The sequence below is a fragment of the Mustela lutreola genome, chromosome 5, assembly GCF_030435805.1.
Source record: "Mustela lutreola isolate mMusLut2 chromosome 5, mMusLut2.pri, whole genome shotgun sequence".
NCBI classification, from domain to species: domain Eukaryota; kingdom Metazoa; phylum Chordata; class Mammalia; order Carnivora; family Mustelidae; genus Mustela; species Mustela lutreola.
In genome coordinates, this window is record NC_081294.1 from 93061134 (window position 1) to 93084062 (window position 22929).

Below are 22929 nucleotides of genomic sequence, written 5' to 3' on the forward strand. Positions count from 1 at the left end.
GAGAAAGCCCTTTATGGCCCTGATACTCCTCCCCTTCCTACAGCTTACATATATTCATTAAAGGGCATCAACAAGAAAGAAAGCTTATTAAAGGAGATTATTAATTTTCAGGCTCATTATCCCAAACGTTATTTTTCTCTGTTATGTCTCAATGAAATATGTGGGTAAGTCTAGCGATGAGGAAGAAGAAAAGCCAAGAAGAGAAAAAATGTGGAAGCTGTAGCAATCATGCATCAGGACACAGCAGAGCCGACAGCCTCTCTTGGGCTAATGACAAATTGGATCAAGTGAGGTTGAAGGGCTGCATAATGATATGTAGAAGGTCAGATGCAAAATGAGAAATTGTGTTTCCAAGAGCAGAGCAATAGGACTGGAATACCTATTAAATGCTCTTCATCTTAGGCCTCAGGAATGCCAGCCACATGACAAGCACATTGTGTAAGACTTCAAAAGAACATGGGTTTGAAATATTTTAGGGGAAAAAAAATCTTTTTAAAAAATAAGTCCCACAACGGGGCGCCTGGGTGGCTCAGTGGGTTGAGCCACTGCCTTCGGCTCAGGTCATGATCTCAGGGTCCTGGGATCGAGTCCCACATCGGGCTCTCTGCTCAGCAGGAAGCCTGCTTTCTCCTCTCTCTCTCTCTGCCTACTTGTGATCTCTCTCTGTCAAATAAATAAAATCTTAAAAAAAAAAAAAATAAGTCCCCCAAGATAAAAGAAAAAAATTCAATGTTACTTTTAAGTCACAGCCTGCCTGTAAAGCCACAAATTTCCCATTATTTGTTGATGGCTATGACTTAGGTCAGTGTTTTTCAAAGTGTGAATATGGTTGACTGGTATCAGAACTATTTGGAGAACTGATTAAAAATACAGAATTCTGGGACCTTTCCCAGTTCTTCCAAATCAGAATCTTGGCATCTGTCTTTTTAATAATATCCCCAGAGAATACCTATACAAACCAAGGTTTGAGAAGATCCATTAAAGGAGACTGAAGGGATGACAATGAGCTTGGAAGCTCACAAAGTCTCACCCAAATACTGGAAGACAAAGAAAAAGTCTTTAGAATTTATTCAGCAGGTGGCTGTCTGAACTTTGAAGCATCACCACATGGGCTGAAAATTAACATATATCCAATATCTTTAAATAATTACAAATACTCTTAAATTTTCCATAGAAGCAGGATACAAATCATTATTAAGAAGTGTGATAATTTTATGTGTCAACTTGCCTAGGTCACAGATTGTTCAGATATTAGGGTAAACATTAATTCTGGGTGTGTCAGTGAGGATGTTCTGAATGAGATTCACATTTAACTTGGTAGATTAAGTAAAGCAGATGGCCCTTCCCAAGGTGGGTGGCTCCAACGGATCCTGCGGAGGTGTGAACAGAACAGAATAAAAGGCTGGGTAAAAAAGAATTCTTTCTCTCCACCTTGTTGTCCTCAATCTGGGACATCGGTCTTCTCCTGCCTTCAGATTGGGACTCAGACTTGGTTCTAAGGTCTTCAGACTTAGAGTGGGACTGTATTACCTGCTGTCTTGAGTCTCCACCTTGCTAACTGTAGATCTCGGATTTCTCACCATTCATAATCACATGAGCCAATTCCTTATAATACATCTCTTTCTCTACAAAAAGGGAGGGAGGATTAGGCATAAGGAATTATATATTACTTTTTTTATTTGAAATTGGTACTGATTCTGTTTCTCTGGACCCAGATGGATATAGATTTTGATACTGAAAGGGGGGCCTAAGAACAGAATCTTAAGGGTGTGTATTCTGATTGGCTCCAGGGTCTCAGGAATTGAGTCTCTAATTTGGTTAGATTTAAATAGTGACTCTATTTCTAGTAGGAAAGAGAGTGCTGATAGTACATGGCATGATCTGGCAACAGAGATCTACAAAATATCTCCAGTTGACCCTCCTAATCACTAAGTATAGAAGCAAGGAGTTGGGTGATAACATTTTTGGAAATATAACAAATATAATGAAATTAGTTGGTTGTTTTTAATGTCAATGGAGAAAATGGTCAAAGAGAAGAATGAGCTTAGGGATTCAAATTGCCACCTCAGTGACCTAGGTGGCTCAGTTTGTTAAGTGGTCACGCTCTCAGGGTCCTGGGATCTAGCACTGTGTCAAGCCCTTCATTAAGCCCTACATTGAGCTCTGCTCAGCAGAGTCTCCTTCCCCTCCCTCTCTTCCCCCTTCTCCTGCTCACCCTCTCTCTTTCTCAACCCCTCTGAAAGAAAGAAAGAAAACCTTAAAAAAATTGTCAGCTAAAGAGCCATGTACATGACCTAAACTCTTCTTCTATATGCACCCTAAAGGAGATCATTATATCCTGTAGCCACAGGTTTGCAACTGCTGAAAATCAAATGCAGAATCTCATCCTGCGACTGACTGAATTAAAACACAAAGTGGACTCTCAGCCTTGCAGGGTGTCTACCATTAAAGTGAAGCCAGTGACTGGGAAAGAATGGAATACTGTAAATCGGAATGGGCACATTGAGCTTCCAAATTTTGATGATTTTTCACTGTCAATGGAAGACCTGCCTTGGTTTATTGCAGAAAAAAAACATTCAAATGGTTAAGGAAAATGGTACGTGAATATGCATTTATCATCTAAGAGCTACTAGAAGAGTAGAAGAGTCTAGAAGATTTATGTTTCACTAATACTGTGAGAAATACATTTATAAGGGGGACCCTGGCATCCTTGAAGAGTTCTGTCATAGTTCTTCTCTATAGGTCAAGGGGAAGTGCAATCAGTGAATTGGAGAACCTAAACGCAATAAGAGTAATTAGATCCTGGAGTGGCAGGCGCCAAGGGGCAACATTCACTGCCAAAGGCAAGGTGGGAGTGGTTACTATAAGGAACAGTAATCAGAATCATCTGACTCATGCAGACCTATGCCATTGACTAATTGATAACCATGTTCCCAAACGTAAAATAGGAAGGAAGCCTCCTAAATTCTTACTTGATCTGTATAAGCAGAAATGTTCTAGGTCACTTGGGCAGAAGTCTAACCTGAATTATAAAAATACAGTCATGGCCCCTCATTCAACTCCCAGACTTGAGCTGGTTTATAGATCTCAAAACCCCTTGAATAAAGGGGATGCAGGTCTCCTTGAAGGAGGAACTCCCATCCACTACTACCAAAACTTTATACTGTTAGTCTTATTTCCAGCTTCTGCCCCCAGAAAACCAATGCCCTTTTACCAGTGTAACTATAAACTGGAGAAAAGGAAGTAGTCAGACCTTCCAGGGTCTACTAGATGTTGACTCTAAACCAACACTAATTGCTAGAGACCAAAGTCTCACTGTGGCCACCGCCAGGCTCAGGGGTTATGGAAGTCAGGTGATCACTGGAGTTGTAGGAAGCTGCGCTTCTTATAAGACATCCTGTGATTATTTCTCCAGTTGCAGATGGCATAACTGAAATAAATATTCTTAGCAGCTAGAAGAATTCCCACTCTGGTCCTCTTATGTGGGAAGTGGGGCCCAAGCAGAAGCTGCAAGAACTGCTTCTACCTAGAAAAATAGAGTCAAAAGCAATACTCAAGCATTCCTGGAGGGATCCCTGAGCTTAGGGCCACTCTGTAGGGGTTGAAAGAGGCAGGGGTGGTGATTCCCACCACACTCCCATTAAACTCACCTACCTGGCCTGTGTAGAAGACAGACTGATCTTGGGAAATGACAGTGCATTATTGTAAGCAACCAGATGGGAGCTCCTGTAGCAGCTGCTATGTCAGATGTGGTTTCATTGCCTCAGCGAATGAACACATCCACAGTTACTTGGTACGCAGCTATTAATCTGGCAAATGACTGTTTCTCCATCCCTGTCCATAAAGCCCAGGAGAAGCAGTGGGCCCTCAGCTGGTAAGGAGAGGAATACACACCCTCACTGTCCTACCTCAGGGGTTTGTCAGCTCTCCAGCCATATGTCATAACTGAGTTTGCAGGATCATTGTTCTCCTTTCCCTTTTACAAGATATTGTGCTGGCCTATTACATGGATCACATTATACCAATCAAAACTAGCAAGCAAGAAGTAGCAACCATTCCAGACTTGTTGCATATCAGAGGGTGGAAAATAAATCAACAAAAATTAAGATATCTTCTACCTCAGTGAAATATCTAGGTATCAGTAGTATAAAACATGTCAAGATATCCCTTCCAAGATGAAGGATAATTTGTAGTACCTGGCCTCTCTGCTCTCGGGGTAGGGGGGGTGGTGTGGGGAGGAAAGGGACACTGCCTCAAAGAACTCTTTGGATTTTGAAGGTAATATATTCTTCATTTGGGTGTACTGTCCAGCCCACTTATCAAGGGATCTGCAAAGCTGCTAGTTTCAAGCAAGTCCAGAACAAGAAAAGGCTATGTCCAAGGTCCAAGCTGCTTTACAAGCTACTCTGCCACTTGGGCCATTTGCTGGAACAGATCCAGTGATGACTGAAGATGTTAATAGCAGATAAGGATGCTGGTGGGTCCCTGGACAGGTCAATCATACACAGCACATGTCCTTGGGGTTGAGAAACAATGTCCTGGTATCCTTCACGGATACTTACTCTTCTTTGAAAAATAGCTCTTGACCTGCTATTGAGTCTTAGAAGAGACTGAACACTTAACTATGTGCCACCAAATTATCATGCAACCTGAGCTGCCCGTCATGAACTGGGTGTTATCTGACCTACCAAACTGGGTGGCCACAGCAGCACTCTCATTAGATGGCAGTGTTTTGCATGTGATTGGGTCTGAACAGGCCCCAAAGCACGAGTAAGTTACATGAAGAAATGGCCACAATGTCCATGGTCCTCAGGCCGGTTACACTGCCCCTTCTCTCCCAGCCTGCACAGATGGCCTCACGAGGAATCTCCTATACTTGATAGCAGAACTCATTCCTAGATGGTTCTGCAGGATATGCAGGCACACCTAAAACTGAACAGCTGCAACATCACAGTCCCTTTATGGAACATCACTGAAAGACAGTGTTGAAGGGAAATCTTCTGAGGGAGTAGAAACTTGAACAAAGTACCTACTTTCTCACTGTCAGTCTGTTCAGGCTGCTATAGCAAAATACCATAGGCTGGGTGGCTTATAAACAGCAGAAAGTTACTGCTCTGCCCTCACACTCTGATCACCTCCAAAAGGCCCCACCTCCGAATACCTTCACTTGGGGGGGGTTAAGTGACAACATGAATTTGGGAGGCACACAAATATTTAGACCAGAGCCCTCGCTTTGCTTAGAAAGAGAAATGGCAGGATATGCAGCTAGATACTGATTCAGGGGCTCTGGCCAATGGTTTCACTGAATGGTCAGGTATTTAGAAGGAACATGGGTGGAAAATTATTGGCAAGGAAATCTGGAGAAGAGGTATGGGGATAGATGTCTCCAAAGGGGCAAAAACTTGAAGATATTTGTGTCCCATGTGAATGATCAGCAAAGGGTGACCTCAGCAGAAGAAGATTTTAATAATTACCTGGAAAGTTTCAGCCATCTGTGACTAGCAGTAAGCCTCTTCCCCAAGCCATCCTGGTCATCATCCAATGGGATCATGAATGCAATGGCCACGGTGGCAAGGACAGAGGTTATACCTGGGCTCAGCCTTATGTACTTCCACTCACCAAGGCTGACCTGGCTATGATCTCCACTAAGCACCAAATCTATCAGCAGCAGAGACCAACACTGAGCCTTTGACCCACACCAGGATCAGCCAGCTACCTGGTGGTAGGCTATTTACATTGTACTCCTTCCATCATGGTAGGAGCAGTATTTTGTTTTCACTGGAATAGTCCATTCTGGATATGGATTTTCCTTCCCTGAATGTAATGCTTCTGCCAAAACTATCATGTGCTGCTTACAGAACATCTAATCCATTGTTGTGGTATTGCACAGAGCACTGCTTCTGATCAAAGAACTCACTATGTAGCAAAAGAAGTGCAGGACTTCTCATGGAATTCACTGGTCCTACCATGTTTCCCCCATCCTGAAGCAGCTCACTTAATGGAATCGTGGGATGGCCTTTTGGAAGATTTAGTTACAGTTCCAGCTAGAGGGAAACACCTCACAGCGCTAGGGCACAGTTCTCCAGAAGGCCATGAATACTCTGAATCTGAGCCCAGAACATGGTATTGTTTCTCCCATAGCCATGATTCATGGATCTAGGAATCAAGGACTAGACACTGGAGGGGCACCACTTAATATTATCTCTAATAAAATATTCTCTCTAGTAAAATTTTTGCTTTCTGTTTCAGTGACCCTATGCTGGCCTAGAAGTCTTAGTTCCAAAGGCAGGAATCCTTCTATCAGGAGACACACAACAATGACTCCATTGAACTAGAATTTAGAAATGCCACCTAGCCACTTTGCACTCCTGTTGCCTCTGAATCAATCAGCAAAGAAGGGGGTTTACCGTGATGACTGAGTTATTGCTCCTGACTACCAAGGGGAAACTGGACTGCCTATCCATACTGGAGGTTTGAAATATGGGAGACCACTTTGGGGAGCTCTTAGTCTTACAATGCCCTGTAATTAAGGTTAATGGAAAACTACAACAACCCAATCCAGGCAGGACTGCTAATGGCGCAGACACTTCAGGAATGAAGACTTAGGTCACTCGACCAGGTCAGAAACCACAACTAGCTGAAGGTAAAGGGAATTGCCTGCTGACGGTAAAAGGAATACAGAATGGGTAGTAGAAGAGGTAGTTATAAATACCAGCTATGACTACATGACCAGTTATAGAAATGAAGACTATAACTGTCATCAGTATTCTTCTTTATGGTGTTATGAATATATTTGTACATGCAGAAATAACAGAGAAACCCATAGATACTTAAAGCAAACATCTTTATTTTCTTTCCTCTCATGTTCTTATCATGTAATATAACTTAAATACAATAAAGTCAATTGTTTATATATGTATTTTTATAAATATATAAGGTCATAAGTTGTATTAAGTTTAGAGCAAGTTTTTAAGCATCATTAATTGTACATGATAGTATTTAAGTTACAGGTTATCAAGAAGACTAAACATCACTCAAGGATTTTGCTCCCTTTTCTAAGCAAAGGGTAGGTGTGTTTATAATTGAACAGGATAGCTGTATTCTATTAGGTAAAATTATAGATATGTTATTGTCTTTTTGGAAATTAAATATGATTTTAAAAGATGTGGATGAGTATCACATTGGCAACAGGTGGACTTGTGATGATGGTTTCTATGTCTCAACTTGACTGGGCTTTGGGTTGCTCAGACATTCAATCAAACATTATTCTGGGTGTGTCTATGAGGGTGTTTCTGGATGAAATTAATATTTGAATTGGTAAACTGAGTAGGGCAGGTTGCCCTCCCTGGTATGAATGGGCTTCATCCAATCTGTCAAAAGCCTGAATAGAATAAGGCTGAGTAAGAAAGAATTCTTTGACTCTCTTTGAACTGGGACATAGGTCTTCTCTTGCCTTCAGAATAGAACTTGGACTAGAACTTACACCATTGGCTCTCCTAGTTCTTAGGCCTTAAAATACTGACTGGAACTATACCATCTGCAATCCCAGGCCTCTAGCATACTGACTACAGATGTTGGACTCTACGGCCTCTATCAACATAAAGTATTCTTCATATTAAATAATCATATTAAACAGTGCTATAATCAAATCAGCTATAGAATTACCTGTTTAATCTTCTGGGAAAGTTTCAATTAATAACAAGTCCATTAACTAAAATAAACTGTGAGAACCACTGAACTTGGATGTCCTAAAGATACCTTTAATTCTAAGGTAACAATGCTTTGCCAGAAGATGACTTATTGCCAACCAAATATGAAGTTCTCTATGACAGTCCAAAGTAAATACAATATGGAATTCCAATAAACTCCAGTGCTCACTCCAAGTAAGATGATGAGTCCAGCAACTCAATCCATTCTGAGCTACTGAGACCAATTCTGACACCACATCTATCTCTTTCTTTTTTTATTTCTTTCTTTCTTTCTTAACAAATAATACATTATTTGCTTCAGCAGTACAGGTCTGTGAATCATCAGTCTTAGACAATTCACAGCACTCACCATAGCACATACCCTCCCCGATGTCCATAACCCAGCCACCCTATCCTTCTCTGCCATACCCCCAGCAACCCTTAGTTTGTTTCCAGAGATTAAGAGACTCTTGTGGTTTGTCTCCCTCCTGGTCCCATCTTGTTTCATTTTTTTCCCTCCCTATTCCGCATGACCACCCCCCGCCCTGCCTCTCAAATTCCTCATATCAGAGATATCATGTGATAATTGACTTTCTCTGATTAACTTATTTCACTCAACATAATACCCTTTAGTTCCAACCATGTCTGACACCATATTTTAAGCAATTAAATAAACAATACAATCTAGAGAAGGGTAATAGTGGCCAGAAGGCACTGGATCAAGCTGCCCTTTAGAAAGAAAAGTCTAAAAAAGACATGATAGGGCTCTACATATTTTAATGGCTATTAAACCCAGAAGAAGGTTTAAATAGGATTTAAAGAATCTAAATTTGAATCACTTCAAAAATTCAGTGTCTCAGTCACACTAGCTTACTTCAAACGCCCAGTAGCTTTTTTGGTAGTATTTACCATATTAAATAGTACACACAGAGATCATTTCCATCATTGTAGAGATTTCTATGGACAGTGCTATTCTCAAAGTTAGAATGAGCACCAGTAAGGAGATAGAAGAAATAAAACTTTGAATCAATAAAAGATCTTTCTAATGGTTAGAGTTATCCTAGAACAGAATGCACTAGACTTAGCTACAAGGGGAATTGATCAGGCTAAGACAAAACACATACATAATTCTAGCATTCAGAAAGAGGGTGAACAAAAAACTTATAAAGCAATAACCAAATTTACAGCTTTAATTACATAGAAATGCTTTATTATAGACACTTTCATCTGATCAAAGGCTGATCTTTTCCCACTTGCACACTGCTGTTTTTAACATATTTCCCAAGGCACATTAAGCTAGAGACTTTGGCTCTTCCAATCATAACTACCATTTAAACCATGGGTTATTTCCTCACCTCTGAAAATGCATTTCCCTGCTCTTGTTATAGAAATGAAATGCAAAGAGGGAAAACCTTTCAAGATACAGAAACCAACTCACCCCAGTTACCTCTCTCAAACAGATACGACGGAAAGAGGTCACATTCTGTGTCCACAGGCCAACTGTGGACACAGTAAGAGGTTCCAACAGAAGGTATAGCAGAAAGGACAGGATGTGACTTCGAGGGCAATGTTATCCTCTTAGCAGACTGCGAGTCCACATGACTGAAGGTGACCCACACACCAAAATGTTCTTAGGAACCAATACCATGCAGAGGTAAATGAAAGCAGAAATAGAGGTATCTGATATGTCTATATATCCAGTTTAGAGAAATGTCCCAGAGTTTGTTTGGGTCCAGAACAAGGTGCAGTGCATAAGTGATACTCTTGCTTCAAGCCAAGGGCTATAAACACAGATCAGAAAAAAATCTTGCCAGTGGCATAAGCTGATATCTGGATCATTTCTCTGTCTCCGCCCTGTTACTAGGTAGGGAAAACTGTCTTTCCTGAAGACTCTGAAACAGAGTATTACTCTGTCCCTGGTCAAGAGTCAACCCCACACCATCTTCATGTGCCAGAGAACCCAAAGCTGGTAGTTAGTGTTAAAAAACAGTTCTGGATGTTAGCTTCTTTGAAAAAAAGAGGTACTTCTAGACTTATACTACCAGTGTTTCAGTTTGAGTGCCTGTGGAACAGACCCTGAGATAAGTATTTGAATGAATAAGGGAGGGAGTAGGTAAAAAGTAGGTAAAAAGAAGAAAAGCAGGAAAAGAAAGTCACCCAAAAAAGTGTATTATCAAGTGATTTTCCCCTGAGTAAATGGATCTTATTCCCATTGGGGGAATCTGGGAGATAATATAGAACATCTCAGAACTATACCACCCAAGAGGCAAGGGAGCTGTGGTGTTTATACATTAACTCCTGAGAGCCATTTTTTCAGGTTGGGAGTGTTCATTCCTATGCACATCTGGCTTGTTGTGCACATGGTAAGAACAGATGGCAGCCAGAGAAAATGCTTGAGCAAAGAGATATAGACGCTGGCTGATAAAAGTTGGTCCTGTCTTTACAGATATGACAGGGCCTGAGAGAATATTGGCAGGGCACCAGAAGGATCTGCTGTAACCGTGGAGGCACTGGCAGAGTTACACATGAAACTTCCCATATTTGGCTGCAAAGTATTATCATGGGTAGGCCACACCAAACAGGAGATCCCAATCTAAAATTAGCAATCACACAGGAAAACAAGTCAGTAGGAATTGAGTCAACATAGAAAATAAATAACGGCATTGGACTCCTAAGAACATCAAGTGACAGAATTATAGTATCATAAAATCTGTGTTTTAAATGAGTATATAAATAAATAAATGAATAGATAAATAAATAAAATGAGTATATGGAAAAGGGATCCGAAGCAAGAGAACACAAATGAGCAAATCTGAAGGGGGAAAAATGTTCACTGAAGTTAAAAATCCAATGGATTAGTTGAATAGCACATTAGATAAAACTGGGGAGAGAACAAACTAGAAGACAGAGCTAAAGAAGTTACCAACAAGGGGAAATAAAAAGATAAAGATTTTAAAAACATGACAGAGTAGTAGTGAAGACATGTGGAGAACATGATATGATCCATGAAATCTCTAAAAGACATTCCAGAAGCCATAAGTAAAGATAATGCAGGGAAAAAGGAAAGTAAATATTTTAAAAGATAATAGCTTCGAATTCCTCAGTTTATTAAAGAATGTAGACAGGAAACAACATGTGTTGAAGCGGATGTGGAGAAAGGGGAACCCTCTTACACTGTTGGTGGGAATGCAAGTTGGTGCAGCCTCTTTGGAGAACAGTGCGGAGATTCATCAAGAAATTAAAAATAGAACTTCCCTACGACCCTGCAATTGCACTCCTGGGTATTTACCCCAAAGATACAGATGTAGTGAAAAGAAGGGCCATCTGTACCCCAATGTTTATAGCAGCAATGGCCATGGTTGCCAAACTGTGGAAAGAGCCAAGATGCCCTTCAACGGACGAATGGATAAGGAAGATGTGGTCCATACACACTATGGAGTATTATGCCTCCATCAGAAAGGATGAATACCCAACTTTTGTAGCAACATGGACGGGACTGGAAGAGATTATGCTGAGTGAAATAAGTCAAGCAAAGAGTCACTTATCATATGGTTTCACTTATTTGTGGAGCATAACAAATAGCATGGAGGACATGGGGAGATAGAGAGGAGAAGGGAGTTGGGGGAAATTGGAAGGGGAGGTGAACCATGAGAGATTATGGACTCTGAAAAACAATCTGAGGGGTTTTAAGTGGCAGGGGGGTGGGAGGTTGGGGTACCAGGTATTAGGTATTATAGAGTGCACGGATTGCATGGAGCACTGGGTGTGGTGAAAAAATAATGAATACTGTTATGCTGAAAATAAATAAAAAATAAATTAAAAAAAAAAAAAAGAATGTAGTCCTCAGATTTAGGGAGCCCAGCAAACATAATATAATTTCTCACTGGGTGCAATCCTTCAAAACAGCCCTGGATATAGCCACCAATAATCTTCAGTATTGTCATGTTGTTGTAAACAGTAGGCTTTAGTTCTAATCTTTCTGGTTCGAGATGCCTTATCTGCTTTGGAAGACCCTCTTTGATCCTTGATATATTTTATGTACATGGCACACCATTCTTATTTGATTTTTTGCTATCTCATAGGTCACTTTTTTTAGTCTTCTTGGCTGATTTCTCTCCCTTTTGCAACCTCTTAATGTTAAAATGCCCTTGCGTCCCCTTCCTTTTCTAACTATGCTGCATCAGTTAATGATTTTATCCAAACTCATGGCTTTAAATACCATGCATATGGCAGCAATTTCCAGACTGATGTCTGTAGTCCAGATAATTTTTCTACAAGGTAAGACTCATATAAAAAATGACCTATCCAGGGCGCCTGGGTGGCTCAGTGGATTAAGCCGCTGGCTTCGGCTCAGGTCATGATCTCAGGGTCCTGGGATCGAGTCCCGCATCGGGCTCTCTGCTCAGCAGGGAGCCTGCTTCCCTCTCTCTCTCTCTCTCTGGCTGCCTCTCTGTCTACTTGTGATTTCTCTCTGTCAAATAAATAAATCTTTAAAAAAAAAAAAAATGACCTATCCATTGGAGCACCTGACTTGGTTCAGTAGGTAGAGCATGCGACTCTTGATCTCAGGGTCATGAGTTCAAATGCCATATTGGGCCTAGAGCTTACTTTAAAAAAACAAAATAAAACCAGAATGGAAATTATAAAAATATAAATAAATAAATATGACCTACCCATTATCTCCAATTGACTGTCTTTTAACATCTGAGATACAAGTTCTAAACTGAATTTGTTATCTCCCAGTCACTGGGAGACTCCAAAATCTTCCATCTACAACCTTTCATATCTCAGTTAATGATAACCCTATCCTTCTAAGTGGCTCATACCAGAAGCCTTGAAAAAAATCCTTAACATCTCTCCATGACTCAGTAAATCCCACTGAGATTTGGAGGTTCTACCTTCAAAATAGACCCAGAACACTATACTTCTTATCACTACCATAGCTATATGCCTGGTCTGAACCCCAAATTGCTTGTCTGGACAAATGAAAGATACTTTGTGATAAAATGCATTATTAGCCTCAATTCTTTACTTCTTTGGCCATGCTTTTTTCCACCATGTAACTTCATAGAACCAGGAAGGAAGGCAGGAAGGAAGGAAGGAAAGGAGGAAGGGAGGGAAAGAGAGAGAGAGAGAGAAAGAAAGAAAAAAAGAAAGAAAGAAAGAAAGAAGTTAAAGGGAGAAGGCAGAAAAGAAGGAAAGGAGAAAGGGGGAGGAAGGAAAGAAGGAAAAAAGGAAAGAAATTTATTTCCTATGCCTTGGTGTTGGTCATGGTCATATGACTTGCTTTGGCTACTAGAATTTTAGAAAAAAATGATAGAAGGGACTCACACAGTACTTGTACAATCAGGATGACTCTTGGACTTTGATACTACCAAGAGAATAATCCTACCTAGTTTTCTGGTCCCAAAGGGAGGATGACAAACATGTGGAGCTTAGTGAGCCCAGCCAAGTCCAGCTTGAATGCTGCAGATCCCCTGGCCAAATAGCAGATGAGTCATGAGTGCATGAGCAATCAGAAGTACCCAAAGCCAAAGACCTAGGAGATACAAATGTTCACTAGTGTATACTATGAATACTTCATTATTTCATTGCTTCCGTAGGAAGGGAAGTTGGATTTTAGCTCCTAACAGGTCCTCCAACTTCTTCCTTTGACTCCTGAAGGAGTTATTCTATTTTTTTTTCTAGTTTTGTGTTCCTTTTCTATCCCATAACACATTGCCGATGTTGAAAACAAAAATACAAATACAAGCATGTACTTATTTTAACATTTTATCCATATGTCACCCCATATTTTTGGACAGTTCTGCCAGTGGAAACAAACCTAGGCCATAGATATAACAGAAGTCAGATAACTGGTTTTTCTCCCCAATCCCCAACATTTAAGAGCTGTCAATAAAGGACACTTAAGAATCAGGTGAGGATCAAAGTTAGAGCATATATTTCTTTACATATACTGATCTTGCAAAAGAGAAAACAAAAGTATTTTACACAGCCTGTTGATGTCTCAGTTTTACTTTTAAAAACTATTCAAAGACTATAAAAGGCCTTTTTAAAAAAATAAACGTTAAATATAGATATTAATAATCAAGTGAATTTTAAAAGATTGATTCTCAATGGTATCTGAAAACAAATGATATTTTAACTTACTGAAATGTCTTCACTTGGCTAATAAAAAATTCAGTGTCTATATATTGTCTTGGAAATTCAGACTAGACACCCAGCAAGTGTAACATGCACCAAAAAGCCTAAGGGTAATATTAATAATCAGCAAATTATAAAGATGTGTTAAAAATTAAGGGGGAAAACATCATATGTTATAGTTATGAATTTTATAAATTCTGTCAAGAGGCAAGACACTGCTTCCCTTTTTGTGTGTTTTATCTTTTCTGTAAATATACTTGTATTTTTCCTTTACATGTAATATGCCAACACAAGTATCAGAGACTTAAACCCAGGGTTGCCCAACTGGCAAGTTAAAACTAGGGGACATTTAAGCCAAAATTCTAAGGCTTAAGGCCATAAGTAAAACCTAGAAGAGTGCTCAGTAAATTTCAATGTTATCACACAATTCTGCTCTAACTGGCAAAACCCACTACTCATGATGTTTAGCTATTTGTTTGATTGTTATTTTTTCATTTTTTTCCCTGTCTTTCCATATTTGTCTCGTTTGGGAAAAATTAGCCATTGAACACAAGGATTATCACTCAGCATCTCTTCCATGTCTCTCACCATGATTACAAATTCGCTGTTTCTACTTGGCAGAGACCAATTTTTTTTCACCAAGAATATCTCCCTTCTAGGATTTCACTGATTATTCATTTCAGGGCCCAACATAGAACCATGGGCTAGGGGAGTTATCTGGATAAAACAGTCAGGTCCAAGGACAATTCCAGTCTGTATTTTTCTTGGACGAGACCAAAGTAGGCAGGCAGAGTTGAGCAATTTGAATTTGTACTTGCTAAGGAAGCCTTGGCCTCCAGTATTGTCTCTCTTTTATGATTATCACTTTAGTTAATTCTCAGCCAGTTACATTACAATCACCTGGAGTGCTTTGCATTAAAATGATGATTCCTAAGAGTCACTGCAGACCTCCTGAAGCAAAAATGCCTGGATGGACACTGTGAATAAGTATTTAGAAATTAAAAGTTTACAGGGTAATTGATGCTCAGAACCACCTTTCCTTTAGAAGTTGTTACAACAGGAAAAGCTAACATACTATTTAACAAGGAGGCCCAAGAAGATGGCCACAGGAGGATCTGTATCTGAACCAAAATAAACCCTAAGGCATTGTCATAACTTGCAAAGTAATCACGAATAAGAGTGGATGCTCTTTGCTATGTTACGCAGAAAGAAAATGAAGAGTTTGACCAGAAATCTTCCAGCTGTGGCTTATCCCCGGGCAAACGCCTCCCGAGTTACATTTATGTTTTTGTTCATGTTCCAGTAAAAATATAATCTATTTTATATGGCTTGCTATTTTCTACAGTCTTGGCTGGCTTGTTCAGGCTAACATTTTTTTAATTGAATAATTCAAGCATCTGACATAAAATTATAAACTGACATTGGCAACCAGCAAAAAGCAGACACTGCATAAAACGCTTAAACATAAAAGCAATGAAGCAAATGTTACAGCGCAAGGCTTCATTCCCCACCTCCAACTCCAAGCAGCTTAGCTTATATTTGCTGATTTTCTTTTATTTATTTATTTTTTTATTTGACAGAAAGAGAAATCACAAGTAGGCAGAGAGGCAGGTAGAGACAGAGGGGAAAGCAGGCTCCCCGCTGAGCAGAAAGCCTGATCTGGGGCTCCATCCCAGGACCCTGAGATCATGACCTGACCTGAAGGCAGAGGCTTTAACCCACTGAGCCACCAGATAGAGCCCTGAATCAAGCTGTCTGCTCAGCAGGGAGCCTGCTTCCCTTCTTCTCTCTCTTCCTGCCTCTCTGCCTACTTGTGATCTGTCAAATAAATAAATAAAATATTAAAAAATATATATGTTCACTGAAGATGTATTAAAATGTATTCAAGTATTTACCAGTCAACTCCAAATATTCCATTTTGAAATGGCCCAAACATTAGTCTGGGAGGATCAATGGCAGAGTAACTTTGGCCGAAGATAAGAAAAAAATCATTGTCACCACGTGTGTGATAAGTCATTTGGTATTTCCTCATCTGTAAAATGAGAATGGTGGACTGGAGGACAGTTTAATAATTGATAAATTAAAAATGATCAAAGTGAGGGTCGACTTGAAAAAAAAATCCAACTAATTATTTTGTAATTTTTTTTAAAGATTTTATTTGTTTATTTGACAGACAGAGATCACAAGTAGACAGAGAAACAGGCAGAGAGAGAGAGGGAAGCAGACTCCCCGCTGAGCAGAGAGCCCGATGTGGGACTCGATCCCAGGACCCTGAGATCACGACCAGAGCCGAAGGCAGCGGCTTAACTCACTGAGCCACCCAGGTGCCCTATTTTGTAATTTGTTAAATAAGATTTTATTTCTAGAGATGACTAAATTAGAACTGTAAATACTTAAGATAAAATTATTTGGGGATTATAAGAAATGGTAGAAAATACACATGTTCTATTTTGATGGCTTATTCATCTATATCATATTCCTGAGTACATGCATATGTGTGCATGTACTGATATATCAACATATAGATTTAAAACCTTGGACATATACAATAGAGAATAACATTTTATAACAATATACACATAATGAATACACATACACAGAGTTCATGGAATTGAGAGAAAGTTAAATAATCATGAAAGTTAAATAATCATCTACTCTATGCAGATGAACTTGTCCCAGTCTGTAAGAGCATATCAGAGAGACTAGACAGTAACATTTTTAATACTTAATAAATCCAAACAAGGTCAAGGCAGCATTACTGAATATCAAGAGACAGAAGTAGATGTAAGGTGGAAAACAAAAGGAAATGACTAACCAAAGTATAGAATGATTATATATGGTGATATTGTTCACTGTTATATGCAAAATTAAACTTTAGTATGTAAACTAGTACTTTAGTGTGTTTTTTTTAATAGAAATATCCATCGGATTTTATAGAAATATCCATCGGATTCTTTTTAATATGTGGGGTAGAGAATCGGGCAAAAGAATAAATAGGAGAAAAAAGAGGATGAGAAAAGAGAGGAAGCTTGGGGAAAAAACCAACCAACCAACCAATCCCCTTTATTAAACTGATCTTCTCTGAAAACAAAGGGATCTACACAACTCCTGATTTAAAGACTCTGAAACCATTTTCCCGCATTAGAATTTCAACCATCTCTTCCCACTCGGTAGAGACTCTAAATACACTAAGCCTAGTTGCCTTCAAAATAGACTGTACCCATCTTTAAGTAGAGACTGGATCTTAAACACTGACATAATTCTAGCACACAGCACAATACCCGGCATGTAGAGGGCACCCACTCACTTATTAATTCAACCAATATTTAAGAAGCATCTACTACATGGCAGGGATGTTTTAGGATCTCAATGTGGAATCAATGTCCAACTATGCTTGAGGGGCATCCAGACAGTCACAGTGTCCCAACAGTATCTGATGGTTCCTCCTGATAATCTATACAGATGAACCCCTAGCAGACCAGACCACATTGCAGGTTGGACATAAACAGTTCCTGATAATTCCTCTGTGTTCATGAACTCCCGTTCTCATTGCTGCTGTGTAACCATCTGCTGTTCTGCCCACCCCCTACCCACCAAAGAAACTAAAAGTCAGTTCAGGGATCCAGGTAATTATAATAAAGATTGAAGTGAATCGCAGTCTAAAAGGGAGAGAATATTTTCATTCTGCTTCTCTGTATTTTAAATAGAATGCTTTAAAAATCACTGACTTTTTTTTTTTCTCTATGGACAGAAGTTCAGCTTAGTGCATAAATCATCGGCAAGTTTTCATCCTATTGCCTCTCAGATCCAACTCTACCCTTCATTATCTCCTTTTGATATCTGAATGGTTCTGCCTTGCCAACTGGCATAATATTAACATTTGTCAGTAGTGGGCAGTGTCAGTAGTTGTCAGTAGTGGACACCAGAGGAAAGCGCTTCTCTTCCTATTCCTAGTGTGTTTTGCTTCTTATTATTCCTGGGCTTTTGAGCTGGGGTGCAGAGCACACAATGCAGCTTTTCCCCGGGAGTTCAGTGGCACCCACACAGCCCGTTTCTAGGCAAGCACCATAGCAGACCCAGATGGCTTCACAGCAGCCATTACCCAGCCAAGGCCCATGGACTTTGGATCAATTCTGGTCCTGACTAGTCAGCAAGCCAGGGAACTTCACCCTTCAGTGAACTGCAAACACATCTTCCCAACAGTCTGCAGCCCAGCCTTGGAGAAAATCCCTCTCTTTCCACTCTCCAAAAGCACACTATTCTGTAGAATCCCTTTATTTCCTTTAAATTAAAAGTAGATAGATGATAGATAAACAGATAGAAAAGAAGTTTAATAATTATATAAATTAAAATTTCTCTGTTCAAATTGTGAGGTGTCCTGATGGGATCCTGACAGATACAGTGTTACAAGCACAGCAGTAAAAGTAGATTTCGTTTCTGCAGATTAAAAAAAAAAAAAAAAAATCATCAAACTACCTCCATTAGAAGTAGAAATCCATTAGTAATGAAGTATGATGTTGTCATTCTTTTAATGAAAGAATTATGACCTGATTTATCCATAATTTAAAAATTTAAAATAATGGAAATGCTTTCCAAGGGTTCAGTTATTTGTTTTCACCTAAAATGTCAGTAGGTTTTTTTAGGGTGCCAGGTTGCTCAGTGGGTTAAAGCCTCTGCCTTCGGCTCAGGTCATGATCCCAGGGTCCTGGGACTGAGGCCCACATCAGGCTTTCTGCTCAACAGGGAGCGGGAGCTTGCTTCCCCCGCCCCCACCCCCCCACTTGCCTCTCTGCCTACTTGTGATACCTGTCTGTCAAATAAATAAATAAAATCTTAAAACAAACAAATAAATAAATAAATAAATAGAATGTCAGTAGGTCTTTCACAAACATGTTTGTTCAGATGAAAGCATTTTCCTGAGTCCGCTTTCACTAAGAAGCTCCCAGAAGGCATGTACTGTACATCATGTAATTTTTATGCATCACACATATCTTTGGATGTTTCTCCTCTTACACAGTATCTAAATACATTGGTAAAAAAATATTTTGTGAAATATACATATTAAAGAGACACAAAAACCAACCATTGTACCACTTAAAGGGCTATCACCTCATTTTTGATTGAGGTGATCAGGTCATGATCCCAGGGTCCTGGGATAGAGTCCCACATAGGGCTCTCTGCTCAGCGGGGAGCCTGCTTCCCCCCACCCCTTCCAGCCCCTCTGCCCACCTGTGATCTCTGTTTGTCAAATAAATAAATAAATAATCTTTACCAAAAAAGAAGATAAGCATAGACTCATAGATGAGAAAAATAAAGACTCCTTCGAAAAATAACTGAGAAATGTGATAGGGAAGGAACGACAGATGAATGAACGAACAACCAGTTGTGAGATCCCAGTTCTCTAACCCAAATTTGTAGTATATTTAATTATCATGAAATAGAGAAAAGAGCCTATGAGGGTATTTTGGGATTGGGGAGGGCAAGCCAGGGGTAGTAGAAGCTGAAGGAAGTAATGGATTCTGGGACATAAATAAGTAACATAAAAATTACAAACCAAGATGGGATCCTGTATGTGGACACACAGAGATAACACCCAGAGAAGATTTCTTGATCAGAAGAGGGTGGATTGACGGAGGGATAAAAGAAAAGAACAAGTTCATATAGCAAGAGATGGAGGGCGTTAAGGAGGTTGTCCAGAGGTAAAGAGGATCTTAAGGATTAAAAGTCTAATTAATGAAGCAGTGCTGAGTCATGACAAAGACCAAGATGTCATCACTTCATAATCCCACTGCTTCAGGGGGTGGGGTGGGAGAGTTGCAGGGAACTAACATGCCAGTCAATTATTCTATTTAGCCTGATTGAACTAGCATATGACCTAAATCCCTGGGTTAGAGAAAGCAAAAGGGGTTGAGTTTGGGATTAGGCTAGAATAGCGTAAATGTGATATAATGGAAGCCTGAGGAAAAGAATATCCCATAGAAGAATGAAAGTAAGAATTAAATCCCTCCCTTTGGAAATTCTATTTGGTACTTTAAATGCAGGACCTCTAGAACAAAGGTCCTATCATGAAGCAGAAGCACATGTGGTCCTGCGGTGCAGGTCCATTTTACTCAATTAACTCAATTCATCTCCAGTTGTTTTACAGGTAACATATTTTTTCCCTAAGCTGGATCATATGCTCTCCAAAGAAAGGGACCACATTTCTCCTTTCCTCTACCCCTGGCACCGACTCACTATAACAGTATATGAGGCACAGTGATGCAGAGAAAAGGGAAAAGAAAGTGGGCTCAGAAGGCAGAGGGTTCTTGATTCAAACCCAGGCACCTATACTTACTGGCCACATGATCCTGAAAAAGTTACTACTCCTTTTGAAACTTCAATTTCTCCATCCAATTAAATGTGGATAATAATAATTCTTAAATGGGTCCTGTAAAAGAAGCACCTAGTACAGTTCCAGACACATAATAAATACTTAGAACTGGTTGTTTCTACTGCTGCTACTATACACAGATTGGGCTTAATAAAGATTTTCTGTGAGTAAAATAGTTCAATATAAGCACTAGCTTTTCAGTGTGATGATGTGGAAATCTTAGAACAGTCCAGATTACCTGGTAAATTTTGCCTCAAAAATCCCAGAATGTTTCCAGATAGAGGCATGGAAATGAATTATCTTTAAGGCCAGTTTGGTTGTAGAACAAGGCAGGGCAAACCTTCCAGATCACAAAATCTGGACATTACTAGAGGCAGCTCTGTCTCACAACGGGGTAACTTGGCCATTTCACGACCAGGCTGGGAGCCAGAATTGCCATTTGAAGTACATAAAGTCAGTGAGTTGTTGGCCACAGCAAGGGCCTCTTCTTCCTTCCTCACTCCGATGCTCACTCTTCTATTCAGCTTAACTCCCATATTTTGAAACCATCACTTAGCCCTGCTTCCTTCCATTCTGAAATTATAAGCACTTTTCCTCAGAGAAGACATAGTGTACCTTATAGCCCAATGGACTATATTCAACTAAACCTATCAGGGCTGACCCTGTCCCACCCATGATTAAAAAAAAGAAAAAGAAATCAACCATCTTAATTTTCAGGAAATTAAAGCATATAATGGAAGAGTTTCTGGTATTCTCAGCAGACAATTTGAAATGAAAGCATCATTTAAGTGTATTTAATCAAAACCTAGATAACAAAAAGTAAAAGGAAGAGAGTTGTAGGGAGTGTGTATATTTCCATGGTTACTATGTTTTGAGTAGCTTCAGGGCACAGTATATAAAATAAGACATTTTGCGCTAAACTGATGACAGCTGGGCTTGAAAGTTAAAAATACCTAATAAACAATAATTCTACAAACAAAGATACTTTTATGGATACATGTCTGGATTTATTATTAAGAAAGAAAAAGGCAGAAATAAACATTCATTTGCTTGCTACTTAATAATTTTTCCCAGTATTATAATCACCTGCTTACTAAAGATATATTTTTAACTTTATGAAAGTACATCCATTATAGAAAACAAACATAATTTAACAGAATGTGGAACCTCAAAACACAAAGTGAGTTTCATTAACAAGAGGCATGGGAAGGGAAATGCTTTATTTAGCCTCTTAGTATTTAAAATCAAATGAATAGCAGTAAAATAAGGGAATGTGAGTCTAGGGCCAAAAACTCAACATTTTATCTAAAATTCAGTCTTTTTTATTTAAGAAAGAAATGGCCCACTCTTGTTGCAAATGAGGAAATAAAGATCTGACTCAAAAAAAGATAAGACTGACCCTACTGGGCAGGTTTTCACTTGGACAAAATCATCTTTGAATTTCTTAATGCTTTTTATTTCTAATTCTTCTTGGTGATTACAAATGTACCTTGCTTTTATGTAACAGATGTATTCTTTAAAAAAAAACAAAAGCTGAGTAACTTCACATTAATAAATTTTAATGCAATGCCTCAAAAGGGTTTCCTACTACTCAAAAATATATTTTTAGATTAATAATTCCTTTTATAGAATGAAAAAATAATAAAATAATAACCCCAAATCTATCATTGGTATAAATCTCATAGTTTGGAAAGTTTAAGTTACTTCTATCTGTATTGCTAGTAGAACAATTTTAAATATTCATATATAATATTCAATAGTGTGAACTATTGTCTTTAATAATCCTATTACATATATACAAATTGAAATGTGTAGGAAAGCAAAAATAATAAAAGGAGTTTTTTGTACACATGCCTGGTATGCAAACAAGCATTGTGAACAGTCTTGGAATAAATAGGTTATATTTACCATAATACCTGGGACTTATGTATATTGCATGATTTATTTTATTTTATTTTATTTTTTTAGAGAAAGCAAGTAGGGGAAGGACAGAGAAAGGGGGAAAGAATCTCAAGCAGACTTTGGACTTAGCACAGAGCTGGACACGGGGCTTGATTTCACAACTCTGAGATCAGGACTTGAGCCAAAACCGAGTCTGACACTTAACCAACTGAGCTACCCAGGTGCCTCTGTTTATTGAATGATTAAAACAACAGTAGGGCTACACAGTGACCCAAGATACCCAGGAAAAACGTTTGAGATGTTCTAGACAAAGCAGTCTAAATCTAGAAAACCTGTAAACATCATAAACATTACTAGGGGATAAAGGTGAATGCACTTATTAGGCCAGTAACAAATTGGCTTGAATATTTTCAACAGATTATTCAAATCCAAAAAGTAAACCAAGCCAGTTTAAAAAAAATTAATCAAATGAGTTATCAGTCAACTTGAGTTTCACAGCTTAACTTGTTCTTTAAACAGAGTGACCGCATAGTTTTTTTGTTTTTTTTTTTTTTGTTTTTTTTTTTTTTAAGCAAACTAGCACATGTTCATCCATGCTCATGGATTGGAAGAACAAATACTGTGAAAATGTCTATGCTACCTAAAGCAATCTATACATTTAATGCAATCCCTATCAAAATACCATCCATTTTTTTCAAGGAAATTGAACAAATAATCCTAAAACTTATATAGAACCAGAAAAGAACTCAAATAGCCAGAGGAATGTTGAAAAAGAAAGCCAAAGTTGATGGCATCACAATTCCAGACTTCAAGCTCTATTACAAA